Source organism: Hippopotamus amphibius, chromosome 2, assembly GCF_030028045.1.
Source record: "Hippopotamus amphibius kiboko isolate mHipAmp2 chromosome 2, mHipAmp2.hap2, whole genome shotgun sequence".
NCBI lineage: Eukaryota > Metazoa > Chordata > Mammalia > Artiodactyla > Hippopotamidae > Hippopotamus > Hippopotamus amphibius.
The window spans coordinates 183149931-183173902 of NC_080187.1; the positions used below are offsets into that span (position 1 = coordinate 183149931).

Below are 23972 nucleotides of genomic sequence, written 5' to 3' on the forward strand. Positions count from 1 at the left end.
TGGTCCTGGCCAATATTGTAAAATGTTGCAGAAATTGAATAGAAGATAGAGAAGATTCAATGTTGTCAGTGGAGTCCTGAACTATACTTTCTAAGTGGTCCTAACATAATGAAGGGTTATTTTCTTTTGTTCTAGTTAGCCGGAAGGCAATACATACAAACATAAATATTATCATCATCAGATGCACCAATATTAATCTGATATCTTTTAAGTCCTAATGAATATTTCACCCTGTGCTTCATTTAGGTCTAAAGCTGATTCTTAAACTGGGTAACAACGCTTCCCAATCTTAGGGATTCTATTTTATTTTATTTTTTTGGCCATAACTATAGCCTTGGACATTTTATTGCTTTGTCATACATGGACAAGAACTCCAAGTTCAGTTTTGGGAGACTGAGAGCAGACACTCATTTTGGGGTAAGCCTTATCCTGGGTCTGTAAATCATATAATGAGGACACTGGTGCATCTAGACTCTGAGTGGCTTGGCCATCTTTAGAAGATGTTGCTAATATGTTGTCCTTTCTTAACTGCAATAAATCTTCATATTTGGAACAAATACAATGTAGATTTTAGAATTTCACTCTTTAATTGACTAAATATGGAAAAATTGGAAAGCCCACATTCAACTGGAATTTATATGACCAAGAGCTGCTATGTGATGAGATGAGATAGAAAAGGAGAGAGAGGATAATTTCCTAAGATTGTTTGCCATCTCACTTCCAGTGTCTTCTCTGATTATATTACTTATTTGTATTTTAATTTTTGTGGTCTGGAACTTGAAAACAATAGTCCTTTAAAAATAATTTTAAATATGAAACAATTCACAGAAAACAAATTTTTGTACAATTCCGTCAGCATCTGGAGAAAATATTTTGTTTTTCTTCAACCTAAGAAACTAATAGGAGATGAAACAAAGACTGGGAATTGAACAGGTACTTTCTCCCATTGAACTGGCTGTTGTTGAGTTCTTAATGGTTAAATTCGTGGCACTACCTCTTCTGGTATTTCCCCACAATCAGGTCTTAGGTAATGTGAGAAGGCTCCATTAGCTACTGAAATCCTATACTCAACAAATGTGGTTTAAGTACATTAATTAATTTGGGGACTTCAAAATAAATCAGATTTTGAAGTTTTGCTGGCAAGGAATGAAAACTAACAATAGATCACACTATAAAAATAACCAAAATACTAGGCAAAATAGGACAAGTTTAAGAGAAATTCAGATTTCCATTTCTGGCAATGTGGTGAAATAGATTTGTAGATTTTAATCCAATATTCTGGGATAGAATATATAAAAATACTGGATAAAAATTATAAACATTTCTCAAAACCATGGCTAATGGGCACACAAAGAGAAGATACAGCCCAGAAATAACATGAAAGTGGGATTACAGAAGAACGAGCCAGTGCTTTTGCTAATATTTTCTCTGGGAGTATTTGCATATCTGACTGAGGCAGAGGCCCCATTCCAGAGATACAGGTGAAGAGAGTACTAGTGAATTAGGAGACAAATGTGAGAAATAACCTAGAAGGCAATTACACACAAAGGGATGGAAAATATAAAAGTTTAAGAGATATGGTGATTAGAGTAGAAGATTCAACATACACATAATAAGAGTTTCAGAAAGAAAAGAGAAAAATGGAGGAAAGACAATGTTGAAAGATCTAATGACTAATAACTTTCCAGAACTGATGAAAGATACCAATGCCCAGGTTCAAGAATCCTAATGGATATTTAATCAGCACACAGTTTATTAGGCTTCTTGAACCTTGGGATTGATATCTTTCATATATATATTCATATACATATATAACTTTCATATATATTCATATGTATACATATTTTTAACTTACTTTTTGATAAGAGACATACCTAAGACAGGAGGAAATTAAAAAGTTGACAATCAAAAGAGGGAGACTATATACAAGGCTCTCCAAATATACTAAGCTGCGAATCTCTGTTAATAACAAACAATATGGGATTTAAGGCAAGAAGATTTTGAAAGGGAAAGATGATCACTGCACAATTCCCCTGACAGTATTAGAATTTTAATGTATAGCCATCTCAGAATATAGGATTATACCTGTATGAAGAAAAAACTAGCAGCATATACAAGGATATATTGATTAGCTCAGCATCATGATAGGAGATTTAAACCCCTTTCTCTAGTAATCAATAAAGCAGGCAAAATAAAACAGAAAGTGTGGTAGTCATTAGTGTTATTCACCAAAATTCCAGTTTTCCTCCCTCATACTACAGGGTAGGAATACACTTTCCTGCCCCTTGAAGTTAGGTGTGGCATTTTTAGCCAGATGACTTGCTTTGGCCAGCAAAATGTGTACAGAAGTTATGTGTATCACTTCCAGGCAAAAGCATTTAGTGGCCACTGTGAGATATTGCAGAAGCCTTTTTCCCTGCTGTCGCAATCATGGAAGCACAGAGCTGGATCCTGTCAGCCTGATTCCTCAATAAAGATGATGTGAGTATGAGCCAGAAGTAAACTTTAATTGTGGGGCTGTTTGTTACAACTCATCCTCACCATTACAGTAAGGATAGAGGAGAATTAAGCAACACGATTAAAATTTTAAACTAGTATATATATTTAGAACATGGCGCCCAATAATTGGAAAATAAATATACTTTCATGGAGTCATAAAGAATTCATAAAATTCAAATACATTCTAGATCACAAAACAAGTCTCAAAAAAGCCTAAAAATCTGTGTTAGACCACATATTTTACTATAATACAATAAAGTTAGAAATCAAAATCAAAAAGATAACTCAATTTTGGAAAAAAATGTTTAAGTAATTCATATGCCAAAGAATATATAATGAAATTTAGGGGGAGAAAGCACAGAACTAAATTATAATGAAAATGCTACTTCTTAAAACATTGGATGCAGCTTCCACTTAGAAGACATTGTTGTTTTAAAATAATCTCTAAGTGCATATATAAGAAAAGGCAGATTAAAAATTACTGATATAAGAATAAAACTTATTATGAAAATAATAGTAGAATAAACCCAAAGAAAGTAGGAAAATATAATAAAAATAAAACAAAGTAACAGAACAGAAATAAACCAAGAAAGAGTCAAATGTTAGTTGCTGAAAAGACTAATAAAAATTGACAAGCCTTTAAAAATACCAATCTAGTAAAATAAAAGGCAGAAATAAAATAAGATGGAAACCTAACCCCTGATACTGCACTGATTAAAAAGAATTTAAAATATTTTGAATAAGTATACACCCACAAATTTGAAAACTGATGAACTAAGACAAAATTTTAGGAAAATATACATCAATCAAAAACAGTATAAAGACAAGGGCTTCCCTGGTGGCACAGTGGTTAAGAATCCGCCTGCCAATGCAGGGGACACGGGTTCGAGCCCTGGGCCAGGAAGATCCCACATGCTGCAGAACAGCTAAGCCCAGGCGCCACAACTACTGAGCCTGCACTCCAGAGCCTGTGAGCTGCAGCTACTGAGTCCACGTGCTGCAACTACTGAAGCCTGCATGCCTAGAGCCTGTGCTCCACAACAAGAAGCCACCGCAATGAGAAACCCTCACAGGGCAATGAAGAGTAGCTTCCACTTGCCACAACTAGAGAAAGCCCATGTGTAGCAACAGACTCCAAGCAGCCAAAAATAAATAAATAAATAAATAATAAAATAAATCTTTGAAAAAAGAATATAAAGAAGAAATAAAAAGAATAATTTTATAACTATTAAAGAAATCTATGAGTTCTCAAAACATTTGATTTATATATTCTAGAATTTCACTTATATAAAGTTCAAAAAAAAGCACAACTAATAACGCATGTTATTAGTGTTAGAAATTGGAGTACTTCTAACCTTTAAAATCTTGGAGAAGTGATGAGAAGGAGGCATGGCAGGGGCTTAAGTGGTGCTGGCAATGTTTTCTTTCTTGACCCGGATGCTGGTTAAAGGGGTGTGTTCAGTTTGTGATTATTCATCAGGATTCCTCTTCTCTGGATGTATGTTATACTCCAGTAAAATGTACAGAAACAAAATCTTTGCAAAAAGAAAGGATCAGGCCCACATTATTTTAGGGCCTAACCCTAGCAAATATAAAGAATCATTTATACAAACATTTTCATAGACTAGGAAAAGAGGAGATACTTGCCCAACATATTTTGTGAGGTAAGTAAAACCTTGATACCAACACGAGATAGGACAGTATAAAGGAAAATTATGTGATCTTACTTCTTAAATAGATGTAAATATATCTTAAACATTAGAAAATGGAATGCTGACTGTACAAAGAGAAAATGATGACCAATGGGATGTACTCTAGGAAGCAAAGTTGATTCAACATTAGAAAATCTATTAATATAATTCACCATATTAACAGACCAAAATAACAATTGTTCAAATTCAAACCAAAATAACAGACCAAAATAGCAATTGTTCAAATTCAACAACTATTCAAGATAAATTTCTTAGCTAATTAGAAACAGAAGGAAACTTTCTTAGCCCCCTCAACAATAGCTAAAACACAAGGAGACAAAAACTCTACCACAAATGTGTTACTCAGTGATAAAATGTTGAAGACATCAGTACTTTTAAAATCAGGAACAAGGCAAGGATGCCCACTATCACCACTTCTATGCAACTTAGTTTTTCAGTAAGTAATAAGGCTTACACACACACAGAAACAGACACACACACACACACACACAATATAAGGGTTAGAAAAAGAAAGCAATTATTTATAAATGATAAAATTGTTTACATAGAAAATTCAGGACTTCCTAGGCGGCGCAGTGGTTAAGAATCCACCTGCCAATGCAGGGGACACAGGTTTGATCCCTGCTCCAGGAAGATCCCACATGCCGCGGAGCAACTAAGCCTGTGCACCACAACTGTTGAGCCCGTGTGCCACAACTACTGAAGCCCACACACTTAGAGTCTGTGCTTCACAACAAGAGAAGCCATGGCAATGAGGAGCCCGTGCACCACAACGAAGAGTAGCCCACTCACTGCAACTAGAGAAAGCCCGTGTGCCGCAACTTGAGAAAGCCCGTGTGCAGCAATGCAGACCAAACACAGACCATAAATAAATTTTTAAAAAAAGAAAAAAAAAATTCAAAATGATCTATGAAATATTACTAGAATTAATAAAAGAATTTAGATATGTTGCCAGGCATATGATTAATGTACAGAAATCAATTTAATTTCTATATACAGACACCAATAGTTAGAAAATGCAACTAAAAAGTAAAGCTATTATTTATAACAACAAAAATATAAGGAATCCAGAAAATAAACTCAACAAAATTTTTTAAAACTGTGTGTAGAAAATATAAAACTTTGTTGAAAGACATTAAAAAACAAATAAAGAGACATACGATCTTTCTTAATTAACAGGGCCAACATTTTAAAAGATGATATACATGCTCAAATTGATTTAAAGATTCAATGCATTTCTAATAGAAATTCTAGCAAGACTTTTCATAGTACCTGACAAGCTAACTCTTAAATCGCTGAAATGGAAAGCAAAGCCAAGATGTTCTTGGAGAAAAACGAGGTAGGGAACTTGTCACTCTGTCATGTATCAGGACTGATTATAAACTATAAAAATTAAACAGTAAAGCACTGGCTTATGGATGAAAAAAAACTGACCAATAAATAAAATAGCTCAGAAACAGACCCATGCTTTTATCTAAAACAGACACATTAGCAAGGCTGGTATGGCAGTTTAGTACAGAAAGGATGGTATATTGGTAAATGGTACTAGACAACTGTTTATCCAGGAAAATAAGTAAAAACAAGTATCTACTTTAGACCATTGATTAAAAAATAAATTCTAGGTGGATTAATTACTAATATGGAGGCAAAAGTTTAAAACATTTAGAAAACAGTATAGGAGAATATCTTTTGGATTTTGGGTTGGCAAAGATTTCTCACACAGGGCAAAAAACCACACAAACCCTAACAGAAAAGAGAGAGAAATTCAATGACATAAGAGAAGTTATTAATCAAAATGCTCCCTAAAGGGAATTAAAAGACAAGCCAAAAATTAGAAGGTCACTGGTCCATATACAACTGATAAAGGATTAGCAACCAGAATACATAAAGAATTACTACAAATCAATAAAAAGACAACCCAGTAGAAAAAAAATGGCACAAGGTAAGAACAAACATTTCACAGAAGTAAAATAAATTGTTGGCCTTTAAACATATAAAAAGATGACTAGTTCCACTGTTAATCAAATAAATACAAATTAAAATTATAATATTTATACCTATCAAAATGCCATTGTTTTGCTATTTGTCAAAAAATACAAATTTTAGTGAAGATGTGGAACAACAGAAACTCATAAAGAGTGGCTGTCAACATAAATTGGGACAATCATTTTTGGGTTGGAAGGTGTTTGGACTTTGAAATGTTTTTATTGAACTATAGTTGATAGTATATATAAAACAGTATATAAGTCATAGGTATACAATATAGTGATTCACAAGTTTTAAAGGTTATACACCATTTATAGTTATTATAAAATATTGGCTATATCCCAATTGAACAATATATCCTTGTAGCTTATTTTATGCATAATAGTTTATACCTCTTAACTTCCTACCCCTTTATTGCCCCTCTCCCTTTTCCCTCTCTCCGCTGTAATGACTGCTTTATTCTCTACATCTGTGAATCTCCTTTTTTGTTATACTCACTAGTTTGTCTTATTTTTTAGATTCCACATATGAATGATATCATACAGTATTTGTCTTTCTCTGCCTGACTTATTTCACTTAGCCTTATACCCTGAGTCCATCCATGTTGTTAGAAATGACAAAATTTCATTCTTTTTTATGACTGAGTAGTATTGCACTGTATGTATATGTGTGTGTGTGTGTGTGTGTGTGTGTGTGTATACACACACCACATCTTCTTTATCCATTCATCTGTTGATGGACATTCAGGCTGCTTCCATATCTTGGCAACAGTAAATAATGAGCTGCTATGAACACTGGGGTGCAGATATCTTTTCAAATTAGTGTTTTGGGTTTTTTTCTTGCTATAAACCCAGGAGTGGAATTGCTGGGTCATATGATAGTTCTATTTTTAGTTTTTTGAGAAACTTCCACATTATTTTCCACAGTGGTTCCACCAATTTACATTCCCATCAACAGTGTATAAGGGTTCCCTTTTCTCCACATCTTCCCCAACATTTGTTATTTGTGTTTTTTGATGACAGCCATTCTGAGAGGTGTGAGGTAATATCTCACTGTGGTTTTGATTTGCATTTCTTTGATGATTATCAATGCTGAGCATCTTTTCACATGCCTGTTGGCCATCTGCATTTCCTCTTTGGAAAAATGTCTATTCAGGTTTTCTGCTCATTTTTTTATTGGGTTTTTTTTCTTCTTCTATGTTGTTTAATTTCTTTCAAACATCATGATCTCATCCAAACCAGTTAGCCAGTTAGTGGGATTACTATCATTTGTGTGAATCTGTTCATTAAAACATCATGCAACAAATAACAATTGAAACTTACTCTGTGCCCATCACTGTTTGAGGCCCTGTGGACACAGCAGAGAACAAGACAGGATGCATTCTACAAGGGGATCCAGATTATGACAAACAAGTGAAGTACAGGATTGTAAGAAATGCTAAGAGATAATAGAAAGATTTGATGGAGTGATACTGGGTGGCTTCTCTAGATAGGGTGGTCAAGTAAGGCCTTTCATTGGAGGTGATTTTCAAGTCAGAGCATCTCCTAAAGGCTACATGTTCCAAATGACCATTGAATAGAAGTGACTGAACTCCAGCCACCACGCCTGTCGGAACTGAGGTAGGAGAAAAAGGGGAGGTGTGGGGATGTAAATGGATCCAGCATCGTGCATGTCACGTGGCTCCCTCCAAGCCTTGAATCCATGCTGCAGGTACATCTTGCTGCTAAATGTTGCTGCCACCACAATATTTTTTATTAAATGAGGAAATAATATAAAGTTACTAGCATGGTGCCAAGCATACAGCAAATATTTGATAACTGCTAACTGCCCTCCATGCCCTCTCCATAAAATGAAAGTTTAACCATTTTCCTTTAAATATCACTGTGATGCTTTAAGTAAATTATGAGGTTCAAGAACGTTTAATATTCTAAGTGCAAGTCCTAAGCCAAAAAACACAATAAATCATGATAAAGGTGGTGTATTTCAGAAATGTAAGGTTAAAAATAATATTATTCTTTAAATGTTCATTGTTTAAACTTACTCAGCCATCACTCAAACCATTGAATATTCTCCTCATTGAAACCCTCGAGGCCTAAATCCCAGTTCCTCAATTCTTTACGAGCCTTTCTGTGAGCACAATGCTAAGGCAATTTAAATGTACAACTATGAGTTTAGGTGTCTGGGATTAAAATATACACAATACTATATATAAAATAGACACCCAACAAGGACCTACTGTATAGCATATGCAACTATATTCAATATCTTGTAATAACCTATAATGGAAGAAAATGTAAAAAAGAATACACACACACACACACACATAACTGAATCACTACGCTGTACACCTGAAACTAACACAACATTGTAAATCAACTATACTTCAATGAAAAAAACTGCAATAGAAAGAGAAAAACAAATATCGTATATTAACACATATGTGCAGAATATAGAAAAATGGTACAAATCAACCGGTTTGCAAGGCAGAAATAGAGACACAGATGTAGAGAACAAACATATGGACACCAAGTGGAGAAAGCGGGGAGGGTTGGGGGGAAATGAAATGGGAGACTGGGATACCAAATTGTACACTCTAAATACATGCAGTTTATTGTATGTTAACTGTATCTCAATAAAAGTTCTTTAAAAAAAAACCTGCAGTAAACAAATGTACAACTATGCACAAGTTTATCAATTTGATTGGAGGTCAATGTCAATCCAAATGATAACTACAGAAGTTCCCTAGAGACCCATGGTCTATTCAGCAGAAAGAGACAGTTTCAATATCTTTTGACCAATTTTAAGGACTGGGCAAGGGCTAAATGGTGGCCTGGCTTTTAAGGAAATTCCCTTTGGGTTGGATTCAAGGCTGCCTCCAGATTTATCTTCCAAACAGAAAGCTCTGTTTCTGTTTTCTAAAGAACATAGAGAGAAGCTAAGAATAGGGGAGAGGCAGCACGAAGGATGTTGTCAAATGTGGCTTTATTATGCAGGTTTCTTCCCATGCTCTACTCTGTGTGGCCCCTGTATGGCTTCCGATGCTAAAACATGACCTTAAAGAATACTTCATGAAATGTCAAAGATTTATTATTTTCTAAATCCATCTGGGAGTCTGGGACTGCTTCTAAGTTCCTGTTGTCTTATCAGAGTTGATGAATTGATGAATGCATGGCCAGCTGAGGGGGCGTTTTGAAGCTCCCACTCACCAGGCCTTGGCAGGTTCCTAAAGACGAAGTGAAAACAAGGAGGGAGGGATATCCTGTTGGTGGCTTCTGTTCTCAGTGGAGAGCTGACCTTGCATTTGCCTTTTCATCAGTGAGTCCAGTAAGAATAATTTTCTGGGCCTGAAGTGTGAGCCACCATGCTCTTGTTAACTGCCTAGGAGTCTGGAGGGCTGACTGTTGCTGTTCTTTGTCCAGAGAGGAATGCCCTTAAGAACTCATTACCACACATGCTCTAAAAGTATCCAATCTTTCTGAGACTGCAGGTCCACCGTACTGTATCCCTTAGATGCTACAGGTTGAATTGCATCTCCGTCCCCTCAAATTCTTAAGTTCAAGTCCTAAGCACCAGCACCTCAGAACATGACTGTATTTGGAGATACAGCCTTTAAGTTAAAAGGGGTTCTTAGAGTGAGCCCTACTCCAATATGACTGGTGTCCTGATCAGAAGAGGAGGTTAGGACACTGACAACATAGAGAAACAAGGGTTCAAGGGTACAATGAGAAGGCAGCCCTCTACAAACCAAGGAGAGAGACCTCAGAAGAAACCAATCCTGTGAACACCTTGATCTTGGACTTCTAGCCCCCAGAATGGTGAGAAAACTAATTTCTGTTCTTGAAGCCACCCAGTCTGTGCTATTTTGTTATGGCAGCCTTAGAAAACTAATACTGATGTCCTCTATTCTTTCTAGCACCCACAGCATACACCCCCCTAAACGTCTTTTCTGGTCCAAAGAGGAAGAGCAAAGGATCCAAAAAAAATCCTGGAAAGTGATACCTGCTTTAATCAGGCCAATATTCCTGATTTTTAAGATGAGTTGACCCTTTTGTGAGACAAGTTTTTGACTTGGGCTCCAAGTGAAATAGTCCACAGATATTTCTTGAGCATCAAGGACATGAACAGGACACAGCTTGGTACCTTAGGGAAGCTGCCTGTATTACTGTAAAGTACACTGGCTCAGAGTGCAAAAGACCCTTTTTGAAACGGTAGTTCTGCCAACTTGTAGCTGTGTGAACCTAAGTCACCTTACTTCTCTGAATCTGTTTTCTCATCTGTAAAATAAGGAGAATCATACCTCGAATAATATCTTGCAATTTGTGTGAGAAATAGAAATATTAACTGTGAAAATTTAGCCTGTTCTTGGATGGGGAGTTAGTGTTCGATGGTATCTACAATAATAATAATCATTATCATTATTTTAAATAAACAAGCCAGCACTGAGCCTGACAATTGCTGGTGTCCAACATATAAGAACCCTGAAACTTCTCTTTCCCTTGAAGTAAGTTACATTTCAGAGTCCAAGGACCTTAACAAACCTGAGATGTTATACCATAAACTTTGTACAGATATCTTGTTTTATTGTGCTTTACTTTATTGCACTTTATTGCACTTCAGAGGTGTTGAGTTTTTTACAAACTGAAGTTTTGTGGCAACCCTGCATCAAGCAAATCTACTGGTGCCATTATTCCAACAGCATTTGCTCCCTTCATGTCTCTGTGTCACATCTGGTCATTCACACAATACTTCAAACTTTTTTATTATAGTATTTATTATGGTGATCAGTGACCTTTGATGTTACTATTATAATTGGGGGTGGGGGAAGCACCATGAACCACACCTATATAAGATGCAGAACTTAATAAATGTGTTTGTTCTGACTGCTGTGCCAACTGCTATTCCCATTTCTCCCCTCTCTTCAAGCCTCCCTAAGACACAAGAATATTAAAATTAGGCCAATTAATAATGCTACAACGGCCTCTAAGTGTTCAAGTAAAAGGTAGAGTCACACGTCTCTCACTTTAAATCAAAACCTAGAAATGATTAAGCACAGTGAGGAAAGCATGTCAAAAGCCAAGATAAGGTTAAATCCAGGCCTCATGCACCAGTTAGCCAAGTTGCGAATGCAACAGAAAAGTTCTTGAAGGAAATTGAAAGTGCTACTCCAGCAAACACATGAATGATAAGAAAGCAAAACAGCCTTATTGCTGATCTGAAGAAAGCTTTAGTGGTGTGGATAGAAGATCAAACCAGCCACAACATTCCCTTTAGCCAAAGCCTAATCCAGAGCAAGCCCCTAACTTTATTCAATTCTATGATGGCTCAGACAGGTAAGAAAGCTGTAGAAGAAAAGGTTGAAACTAGCAGGGGTTGGTTCATGAGGTTTAAGGAAAGAAGCCATCTCCATAAGATAAAAATGCAATGTCTAGCTAAGATAATGAAGGTGGCTACACTAAACAACAGATTTTCAATGTAGCAATCCTGAGAAAGAAAAATGGAGCTGGAGGAATCAGGCCCCCCAACTTCAAACTATATTACAAAGCTACAGTAATCACAACAGTATGGGGACTTCCCTGATGGTCCAGTGGTAAAGGACCCATTCTGCAATGCAGAGGATGCAGGTTCGATCCATGGTCAGGGAACTAAGATCCCACATACCACAGGGCAACTAAGCCTGCGTGCCACAACTACTGAGCCCGCACACCTCAACTAGAGAAGAGAAAACCTGCAGGCCATAGTGAAGAGCCCACGCACCACAATGAAAGATCCCACGTGCCACAACTAAGACCTGATGCAGCCAAAAATAAAAATTAAAAAAAATTTTTTTAAAAAGTAACTATAAATAAATGTTTGCTTAAAAAAAAAAAAAAAGTATGGTACTGGCACAAAAACAGAAATATAGATCAATGGTACAGCACAGAGAGCCCAGATATAAACCCACACACATATGGTCACCTAATTTATGACAAAGGAGGCAAGAATATACAACAGAGAAAAGACAGCCTCTTCAACAAGTGGTGCTGGGAAAACTGGACAGCTACATGTAAAAGAATGAAATTAGAACACTCCCCAACATCATACACAAAAATAAACTCAAAATGGATTAAAGACCTAAATATAAGACTGAACACTATAAAACTCTTAGAGGAAATATAGAAAAAACACTCTTTGACATAAACCACAGCTAGATCTTTTTTGACCCACCCCCTAGATTAATGAAAATAAAAATAAAAATAAACAAAACAAATGGGACGTAATGAAACAAAAGCTTTTGCACAGCAACAGAAACCATAAACAAGACAAAAAGAAACCCTCAGAATTGGAGGAAATATTTGCCAATGAATCAACAGACAAAGGATTAATCTCTAAAATATACAAACAGCTTACAGAGCTCAATGTCAAAAAAAATGAACTACCCAATTAAAAAATGGGTGGAAGACCTAAACAGACATTTCACCAAAGAAGACATACAGATGGCCAAGAGGCACATGAAAAGATGCTCAACATCACTAATTATTAGAGAAATGCACATCCAAACTACAATGAAGTATCACTTCACACCAATCAGAATGTCCATCATCAAAAAATCTACAAACAATAAATGCTGGAGAGGGTGTGGAGAAAAGGGGACCCTTTTGCACTGTTGGTGGGAATGTACACTGATACAGCCACTGTGGAAAACAGTATGGAGGTTCCTTAAAAAAACTAACACTAGAACTACCATATGACCCAACAATCCCACTGCTGGGCATATATCCTGAGAAAACCATAATTCAAAAGGCTACATGTACCCCCATGTTCATTACAGCACTATTTACAATAGTCAGGACATGGAAACAACCTAAATGTCGAATGACAGATGAATAGATGAAGAAGATGTGGTACATATGTACAATGGAATATTAGCCATAAATTAGCCAAAACTGAGTCATTTGTAGTGAGGTGGATGGACCTAGAGTCTGTCATACAGAGTGAAGTAAGTCAGAAAGAGAAACACAAATAACGTATCTTAACGCATATATGTGGAATCTGGAAAAATGGTACAGACTAACCTATTTGCAGGGCAGTAATAGAGACACAGAGAATGGACATGTGAACATGGGGGGTGGGGAGGGGACAAACTGGGAGATTAGGATTGACATATATACACTACCATGCGTAAAACAGTAACATGCTATAAAGCACAGGAAGCTCAGCTTGGTGCTCTGTGATGACCTAGCATGGGGTGGGAGGGAGGTCCAAGAAGGAGGGAATATATGTATACATATAGCTGATTCGCTTCACTGTACAGCAGAAACTAACACAACATTGTAAAGCAATTATACTCCAATAAAAATAAATAAATAAATAAATAAATAAAATGCAATGTCTAGCTAAGATAATGAAGGTGGCTACACAAAACAACAGATTTTCAATGTAGACAAAACACTGGAAGAAGCTACCATCGAGAACTTTCACAGCTAGAGATAAGTCAATGCCTGGCTTCAAAACTTCAAAGGACAGGATGACTTTCTTGTTAGGGGCCAATGCAGCTGGTGACTTGAAGTTGAAACCAGTGCATACTTACCATTCCAAAACTCCTAGGGCCCTTAAGAATTATGCTAAATCTATTCTACCTGTGCTCTATAAATGGAACAACAAAGTCTGCATGACAGCATATCTGTGTACAACATGGTTTACTTAATATTTTAAGCCCACTGTTTTTTTTTTATTATTAATTTATTGCTTTACACTCTTGTACCAGTTTTTGAGGTACACCAAGGTCAATCATCTGTATTTATACACATATCCCCGTATTCCCTCCCTCCCTCAACTACCCCCCACCCTCCGCGTCCCAGTCCTCTAAGGCATCATCCATCATCGAGTTGATCTCCTACTGTTATGCAGCAACTTCCCACTGGCTATCTATTTTACAGTTGGTAGTATATATATGTCTATGCTACTCTCTCACTTCGTCTCAGCTTCCTCTTCACCCCCTGATCCCCCAAACCTCGAGTTCTCCAGTCCATTCTCTGCATCTGCGTCCTTATTCTTGTCTTGTCACTGAGTTCATCAGTACCATTTTTAGATTCCGTATATATGAGTTAGCATACAATATTTGTCTTCCTCTTTCTCACTTCACTCTGTATGACAGACTCTAGGTCTACCAACCTCATTACATATAGCTCCATCTCATTCCTTTTTATAGCTGAGTAATATTCCATGGTTATTGTAAATAGTGCTGCAATAAACATTATGGTACATATTTCTTCTGGGATTATGGTTTTCTCTGGGTATATGCCCAGTAGTGGGATTACTGGATCATATGGTAGTTCTATTTGTAGTTTTTTAAGGAACCTCCAAACTGTTTTCCATAGTGGCTATACCAACTTACATTCCCACCAACAGTGCAGGAGAGTTCCCTTTTCTCCACATCCTTTTCAACATTTGTGGTTTCCAGATTTTGTGATGATGGCCATTCTGATCAGTGTGAGGTGATACCTCATTGTGGCTTTGACTTACATTTCTCTGATAATTAGTGATATTGAACATCTTTTCATGTGTTTGTTGGCCATCTGTATGTCTTCTTTGGAGAAATGTCTATTTAGGTCTTCTGCCCATTTGCGGATTGGGTTATTTGCTTTTTTGGTATCAAGCTGCATGAGCTGCTTGTATATTTTGGAGGTTAATCCTTTGTCCGTTGTTTCGTTGGCAATTATTTTTTCCCATTCTGAGGGTTGCCTTCTTCTCTTGTTTATGGTTTCTTTCACTGTGCAAAAGCATTTAAGTTTCATTAGGTCCCATTTGTTTATGCTTGATTTTATTTCCATGATTCTAGGAGGTGGGTCCAAAAGGATCTTGCTTTGATGGATGTCATAGAGTGTTCTGCCTATGTTTTCCTCTAGGAGTTTTATAGTATCTGGCCTTACATGTAGGTCTTTAATCCATCTTGAGTTTTTTATTTTTGTGTATGGTGTTAGGTAGTGTTCTAATTTGATTCTTTTACATGTAGCTGTCCAATTATCCCAGCACCACTTATTCAAGAGGCTGTCTTTTTTTCCATTGTATATTCTTGCCTCCTTTGTCAAAGATAAGGTGCCCATATGTGTTTGGGCTTACTTCTGAGTTCTCTATTCTATTCCATTGGTCTTCCTTTCTATTTTTGTGCCAGTACCATACTGTCTTGATCACTATGGCCTTATAGTATAGTTTGAAGTCAGGAAGCCTGATTCCACCAACTCCATTTTTCCTTCTCAAGATTGCTTTGGCTATTTGGGGTCTTTTGCGTTTCCATACAAATCGTAAGATTTCTTGCTCTAGTTCTGTGAAAAATGCCATTGGTAATTTGATGGGGCTTGCATTGAATCTGTAAATTGCTTTGGGTAGTACAGTCATTTTCACGATGTTGATTCTTCCAATCCAGGAACATGGTATGTCCCTCCATCTGTTTGTGTCGTCTTTGATTTCTTTCATCAATGTCTTAAAGTTTTCTACATACAGATCTTTTGCCTCCTTAGGCAGGTTTATCCCTAGGTATTTTATTCTTTTTGTTGCAATGGTAAATGGGAGAGTTTCCTTAATTTCTCTTTCTGTTCTTCCGTTGTTAGTGTATAGGAATGCAAGAGATTTCTGTGCATTAATTTTGTATCCTACTGCTTTACTAAATTCATCAATTAGTGCTAGCAGTTTTCTGGAGTCTTTAGGGTTTTCTATATATAATATCATGTCATCTGCAAAGAGTGACAATTTTACTTCTTTTCCAATTTTGATTCCTTTTATTTCTTTTTCTTCTCTGATTGCTGTGGCTAACACTTCCAAAACTATGTTGAATAATAATGGTGAGAGTGGACACCCCTGCCTTGTTCCTGTTCTAAGAGGGAATTCTTTCAGTTTTTCCCCATTGAGAACGATGTTGGCTTTTGGTTTCTCATATATGGCTTTTATTATGTTGAGGTAATTTCCTTCTATGCCCATTTTCTGGAGAGCTTTTATCATAAATGGATGTTGAATTTTGTCAAAACCTTTTTCTGCATCTATTGAGATGATCATATGGTTTTTATCCTTCAATTTGTTGATATGATGTATCATGTTGATTGATTTATGTATATTGAAGAATCCTTGCACCCCAGGGATAAACCCCACTTGATCATGGTGTATGATTTTTTTAATGTGCTGTTGGATTCTGTTAGCTAGTATTTTGTTGAGGATTTTTTCATCTATATTCATCAGTGATATTGGCCTGTAATGTTCTTCTTTTGTGACATCTTTGCCTGGTTTTGGTATCAGGGTGATGGTGGCCTCATAGAATGAGTTTGGGAGTGTTCCTCCTTCTGCTATATTTTGGAGGAGTTTGAGAAGGATTGGTGTTAGCTCTTCTCGAAATGTTTGATAGAATTTGCCTGTGAATCCATCTGGCCCTGGGCTATGTTTGTTGGGAGATTTTTAATCACTGCCTCAATTTCCATACTTGTGATTGATCTGTTCATAGTTTCTATTTCTTCCTGGTTCAGTCTTGGAAGATTGTATTTTTCTAAGAATTTATCCATTTCTTCCAGGTTTTCCAATTTATTGGCATATAGTTGCTTGTAGTAGTCTCTCATGATGTTTTGTATTTCTGAGGTGTCCGTTGTTACTTCTCCTTTTTCATTTCTAATTATGTTGATTTGCATCTTCTCCCTTTTTTTCCTGATGAGTCTGGCTAATGGTTTATCAACTTTATCTTCTCAAAGAACCAGCTTTTAGTTTTATTAATTTTTACTATTGCTTCCTTTCTTTTTCATTTATTTCTGCTCTGATCTTTACGATTTCTTTCCTTCTGCTCATTTTGGGGTTTCTTTGTTCTTTTTCTAATTGTTTTAGGTGTAAGGTTAGGTTGTTTATTCAAGATTTTTCTTGTTTCTTGAGGTAGGACTGTATTGCTATAAACCTCCTCTTAGAACTGCTTTTGCTGAGTCACATAGGTTTTGGGTTGTTGTGTTTTCATTGTCATTTGTTTCCAGATATTTTTTGATTTCCTCTTTGATTTCTTTAATGATTTCTTGGTTGTTTAATAGTGAATTGTTTAGCCTCCATGTGTTTGTATTTTTTACAGTTTTTTTCAGGTAATTGATATCTAGTCTCATGGCATTGTGGTCTGAGAAGATGCTTGATATGATTTCAATTTTCTTGAATTTACTGATGTTTGATTTGTGACCCAAGATGTGATCTATCCTGGAAAATGTTCCATGTGCACTTGAGAAGAAAGTGTGTTCTGTTATTTTGGGATGGAATGTCCTATAAATATGAATTAATTCAAGATGGTCTAATGTGTCATTTAAAGCTTGTGTGTCTTTATGAATTTTCTGTTTGGATGATCTGTCCATTGATGTAAGTGGGGTGTTCAAGTCTCCCACTATTATTGTGTTACTGTCGATGTCCCCTTTTATGGCTGTTAGCATTTGCCTTATGTATTGAGGTGCTCCTATGTTGGGTGCATAGATATTTACCATTGTGATATGTTCTTCTTGAATGGATCCCTTGATCATTATCTAGTGTCCTTCCTCGTCTCTTGTAATAGTCTTTAAAGTCTAATTTGTCTGATATGAGTAATGCTACTCCAGCTTTCTTTTGACTTCCATTTGCATGGAATATCTTTTTCCATCCCTTTACTTTCAGTCTATATGTATCCCTTGGTCTGAAGAGGGTTTCTTGTAGACAGCATATATAAGGGTCTTGTTTTTGTATCCATTCAGCCAGTCTGTGTCTTTTGGTTGGAGTATTTAATCCATTTACATTTAAGGTGATTATTGACATGTGTGTTCCAATTACCATTTTCTTAATTGTTTTGGGTTTGTATTTGTAGGTGTTTTCCTTTTCTTGTGTGTCCTACTTAGAGAAGTTCCTTTAGCACTTGTTGTAAGGCTGGTTTGGTGGTGCTGAATTCTCTTAACTTTTGCTTGTCTGGAAAGCTTTTGATTTCTCCATCGAATCTGAATGAGATTCTTGCTGCATAGAGTATTCTTGGCTCTAGGTTTTTACTCTTTCAGGATTTTCAGTATATCCTGCCATTCCCTTCTGGCCAGCAGAGTTTCTGTAGAAAGGTCAGCTGTTATCCTTATGGGTTTTCCCTTATATGTTATTTGTTGCTTTGCTCTTGCTGTTCTTAATATTTTTCTTTGTGTTTAATTGTCATTAGTTTGATTAATATGTGCCTTGGTGTATTTCTCCTTGGGTTTATTCTGTATGGGACTCTCTGTGCTTCTTGGACTTGGTTAATTATTTCCTTTCCCATGTTGGGGAAGTTTTCCATGATAACCTCTTCAAATATTTTCTCAGACCCTTTCTTTTTTTCTTCTTCTTCTGGGATGCCTATGATTTGAATGTTGATGCGCTTAATGTTATCACTGAGATCTCTGAGACTGTCTTCTATTCTTTTTATTCTTTTTTCTTTTTCCTGCTCTGTGGCAGTTATTTCCCCCATTCGATCTTCCAATTCACTTATTTGTTCTTCTGCCTTAGTCATTCTACTGGTTATACCATCTAGAGTATTTTTAATATCAATTATTTTGTTATCCATTGCTGTTTGTTTGTTCTTTCGTTCTTAGGAACTGTTTCTTGTACTTTACTTTGTTATCAAGATTTTGTATCATTTTTACTGTCATTACTCAGAATTCTTTTTCAGCCATTTTTCCTATTTCTTCTTCATTTATTTGGTCTTGTAGGTTTTTTTCCTGCTCCTTTGCCTGCATGGTGTTTCTTTGTTTCCTCATGGTAGTCCAAACTTCTGGGGTTGCTTGTCCTGGCGATAGAGGGGTTTACAGAAGACTCTCCAAGCCCAAGACTAATGGCCTTGTGTTGGGTCAAACAAATACTAAGTCCTCCATGCAAGCTGCCCCCACTCACTGTCCAGAGAAAGGGGTCTCAAAAGCTGTTGACTCCTCTCATGCCTGCAGTCCTCAGTGTCTGAGTCCACATCCATCCTTTGTAAGTTCTGACTCTCAAAGAGTGATGCTGGAACTACCTCAAGCCCACTGTTGAGAGCTAGTAGTCACTGGCAACACACCTGGTCATCCAAGAGTGCTGATAAAGATGTACAACAAGACTCATGTTGTTTTCATGCCTGCTAACACAACATCCATTCCACAGCCCATGAATCAAAAAGTAATTTCGACTTTCAAGTCTTATTATTCAAGAAATACATTTTGTAAGGCTACGCCTGCCATACACAGTGATTCCTCTGATGGACCTGGGGAAAGTCAATTGAAAACCTTCTGAAAAAGATTCATTATTCTAAATGCCATTTAAAAAAATTTGTGATTCATGGGAAGAGGTCAAACTATCAACATTAATATGAGTTTGGAAGAAGCTGATTTCAACACTCAGATATCCAGTAACCCTGTACAACTTTGAGGGGTTCAAGACTTTGGTGGAAGAAGTAACTGTAGATGTGGTGGAAATAGCAAGAGAACAAGAATTAGAAGTGGAGCCTGAAGATGTTACTGAGTTGCTTCAATCTCATGATCAAAACAGATGAGGAGTTTCTTAAGGATGAGCAATGATGATATTGGTCTCTTGAGATGGAATCTACTCCTGGTGAAGATGTTGTAAAGATTGTTGAAATGACAAAGGATTTAGAATATGACACACACTTCATTAATAAGGTAGTGGCAGGGTTTGAGAGGACTGACTCCAATTTTGAAAAAAGTTCTTCTTTGGGTAAAATGCTATCAAACAGCATTGCATGACACCACCCAGATCAGTCAGCAGCCATCAATGTCAAGGCAAGACCCTCCACCAGGAAAAAGATTACAAACCACTGAAGGCTAAGATGATGGCTAGTAATTTTTAGCAATAAAGTATTTTTTAATTATATTATGTACATTGTTTTTTTAGATATAATGCTATCGCATACTTAATAGAGAGAAGTATAGTGTAAACATAACTTTTATATGCATTGGGAAACCAAAAAATTTGTGTGACTCACTTTATTGTGATATTTTCTTTATTGTGTTGATCTGGAACCAGACCCACAATATTTCTGAGGTGTGCCTATAGATTTCTCATATTTTTACTCAAAACTTTCCTTCATCTGTAAATAATGACATTTTGGCTCCTTTTTTCTAATCCTTATACATTTTATTATTTTTCCTGCATTACCATTTGCTTTGAAGCAGTGATATCAGGCATTTTTGTCTTGTTCCTGATTTCAAACAAAATGGCATTTGTAACATTTTGCCATTAAGTATTATGTTTGTTATAGGTCTTTTTTGTGGCTACTCTTAAATACAGGGGTGAATCAAAAATTATCCACACTCTGGCTGTAGAATTTATTTTAATTAACTTTTAGAAAAGACAAATACATCATTTTTCAACACAATCTCCTTACTTTTCAATACACTTTGTCCATCTGTCAACAAGCTTTCATATTCCCTCACTAAAAAATGTTTTAGGCTGAGCTGCGAGTCATGAATGCACCACTGTCTTCACCTCTTCATCAGAAGTGAATCTTCAACCTTGTAGGGCTGCTTTCCGGGGACCAAACATGTGAAAGTCTGATGGAGCAAGATCAGGACTACAGCGAGGATGCTGTAACATCTCAAAATGAAGTTTTTGCAGACTGTCAACAGTGTGGGCAGAAGTGTGCGGATGTGTACACCCTCAGGCCATAAAAAACAATCACTGCACGCTGCTTTCTTTCATACAAATCACAAGTGGGCATCCATTTTTGCTCGTACCACATTTACAAATCAACTGACGTGACACATTCACACCTGCACAGCCGTGAGTGGGGAGGCAGTAGTCTTGAATGGAAAGCACTGATAAGACAGGGTGGCCAACAGAAGTTTTAATATAACTGGAGTGCAGATAATTTTTGACTCACCCTCATAGATTCAGAAACTTTGCTTTCTTAGTTAGCTATACATTTTTGTAATGAATGATTGTTGGATGCTATCAAATGTTTTTCCTACATTTTTCAAGGTTACCATAGTTTTATTCACTTCAAACTTCAAAATGGTGAATTACAATAATATAGTTTCTAATGTTTAATTCAGCTTGCATTTTGAAAAACATCTAATTTGGTCATAACATTATATTTTGTTAAAATATCACTGGATTCAGTTTGCTGACATTTTCATTGAGCATTTTCATTCATTTATCTATGTTCATGAGTGAAATTGCCATGTAATTTTCCTTTCTTATGTGGCCTTGTCTGGTTTTAGCACGAAGTTTTTAGTCACCGCATGAGATCAACTGAGAAAATATTCACTCTTTTTTATTATCTGAAAGTTTGGAATTGCCTATTCCTCTGATTATTAGTAGAACTCACCTCTAAAATTATTGGGGCTGATGTTTTCTTTGCAGGAAGATTTTAAATAATTGGTTAAGTTCCTTTATTAGTTAGGGGATCATTTAGACCTTTTAATCTCTTCTTGAGTCAGTTTTATTTTTCTCTAAAAATTCATATATCTTGTCTAGTTTTTCCTAATCTGATCGCATATAGGTCTATAAAATATTACCTTATCTTTTTAATAAATGCATAAAATGCATAATCTGTGGTTACAGTTCCCTTCTCATTCTGTTTTTTCTTTCTGTTTTTTTTTTAATTAATTAATTTATTGGTTGCATTGGGTCTTCATTGCTGCACGTGGGCTTTCTCTACTTGCGGCAAGCAGGGGCTACTCTTCATTGCAGTGCATGGGCTTCTCATTGCAGTGGCTCCTCTTATTGCAGAGCACAGGCTCTAGGCATGTGGGCTTCAGTGGCTGCAGCACACAGGCTCAGTAGTTGTGGCTCATGGACTTAGTTGCCCCACGGCATGTAGGATCTTCCCAGCCGAAGGATCAAACCCATGTCCCGTGCATTGGCAGGCTGATTCTTAATCACTGTGCAATGAGGGAAGTCCTCTTTCTGTTTTCCATTCATCACTTCTGTCATAAGTATGTCAATGTTATTAAGTCTTTTTAAAGATACAACCCTTGTCTCCTGTGCTGGCTGAAACACATTTGTCCATTGTGGTTTCCTTAGCATCTAGAATCATGCCTAGAGAACTCTAAGTATTTGTTTAATTTTAAAAGTGCATAGAAAAAGCATAAGAGAATGTGGCTAAAGACCAACTTTTAACTAACTTCCATAGCAGAAAACAATAACTATAAATGCATGGATCTTCCTTTCAAGAGGAAAAAGTAAATAACAGCTTAAAAGTTAGTATGTCCTGTGTTTATACCAATCATCAGTATTTGCCTAATTCTGATTTCCTAGATGGAAACATAGATCTTTCAAGATTTAAAACTCACAATCTAGTTCTAGTGGTTTTAATGAAAGCAGGCTTATTTTACACAACACTTGATAGGCTCTGGTATTGGAAACATAGAAATCATGAGTTTGCTAATTTTTCTTCACTACGTAGACATTAGTCAACACGCGATCTTATGTAGCACTGATCCATCACTACTGCTTATTTTCTAAACTGATATTGCTGATGTGCTGGAAATAAAGGGGCCTCAGAAACGCAAAGGCACCGAGGAAATGTTGAAAGGACAATAAACTCGGCAAACGTTGCTCAATGGAGTCCTTCAGATACTGGGTTGTCAAACAGGGAAGTGTGAGCCACTCTTTCGATTTTCAGGAAAAACTCTCTAGTGATCAGCAATTTCAACCCCTGCGTCTCTGTTCCTAAACCAAACTGAATCAGGAGGGACAAGAAGAGAAATCACAGTTTCCTGCACTTACCCCTCTACACCTTTAATCTATATACTTAATAGTTTTCTATTGCAATCTGAGCTGAGAGTCAGATTAATTGCATGACTCCATAGCTGTAGACATGGTACCTTTGGAGATTAGACTGAGTATGTGCTGACCCAAGTTGGGCTCTGTAAATCCTAACAAAGTCCTTATATCAAATTCTTGTTTGTTTTTATATTTGACAAATTCCTCCCAAAGTGGAAAACTGAGAACAAACTTCAGGTAATTGAATCTTGCAGAGCTGGTGTTGGGACACAAGACTTGAAGCTAAAAGAGGTAGCTAGAGGCCACTATTTCCAGCAATTTAAGGGAATGACAATGAGGCAGCCGTACGTGAGCACTTGGATTGAGGAAAATGGGCCAGAAGCAGCCCCTTCTCTGCTAATAAGCTGAGCTTGGCAGAGAAGAGTGGTTGAAACCCCTGAGGAGAAGGCCCTGACCTCGTGGCACTCAGGTCAAATGCATCATGCAAGGCAGATGTGCATGGGCTATGGGCAGTAGAAGAATATACCATAGGAGAAAGTACAGTGTCCTGAGAAGATTTAAAGATTGAGTGTATATTTACGTATTCTAAAAGGGATAATTTTTAAAATTATAAGTGCTAGAGACAAATGCTCTGTATTTGGCATGATAGATACAGGAGACTGCTGTGCGTATTTATAGTACAACTCTAAGCCAGTGCCTGGAACACAACAGGTGTTCAATTAATATTTTTAGAAGGGTAAGTCCTGCAAAAAGCACTGGTCTGGAGTCTGGAGACTTGGATTCTAATTCTGACCCTATCCTTAACTAGCTGTGTCACTTCAAGAAAGTTAGCTTATTTGGTCACAGGGTTAAACTGAATGGAATTAAGATCACTTCCTATTTGAAACATCTATGTCTCCAATAGTGCCACAAGAAGACCAGGTCCCCGTACTCAGTAAGAACATCCTCTCAAGGAATCACTGAGCAGAATCACAAAGGCAGGGAAGTGAATGAGTGTTCAGCAAATGGCAGCTAGTTTGGTGTGGCTGGAGATTTGCGCTGCAGAAAGAAGACACAGGTGATGAGCATGGAAGAAATGCATGGGGCTAG

The 23972-nt window shown here is 36.7% G+C and overlaps 1 pseudogene; it reads left to right on the plus strand.

Moving 5' to 3' along the window:
• The window catches only part of LOC130844679 (tigger transposable element-derived protein 1-like), a 46707-nt pseudogene extending 26725 nt beyond the window's left edge, over positions 1–19982 (plus strand).
• The last annotated feature ends 3990 nt before the right edge of the window (positions 19983–23972 follow it).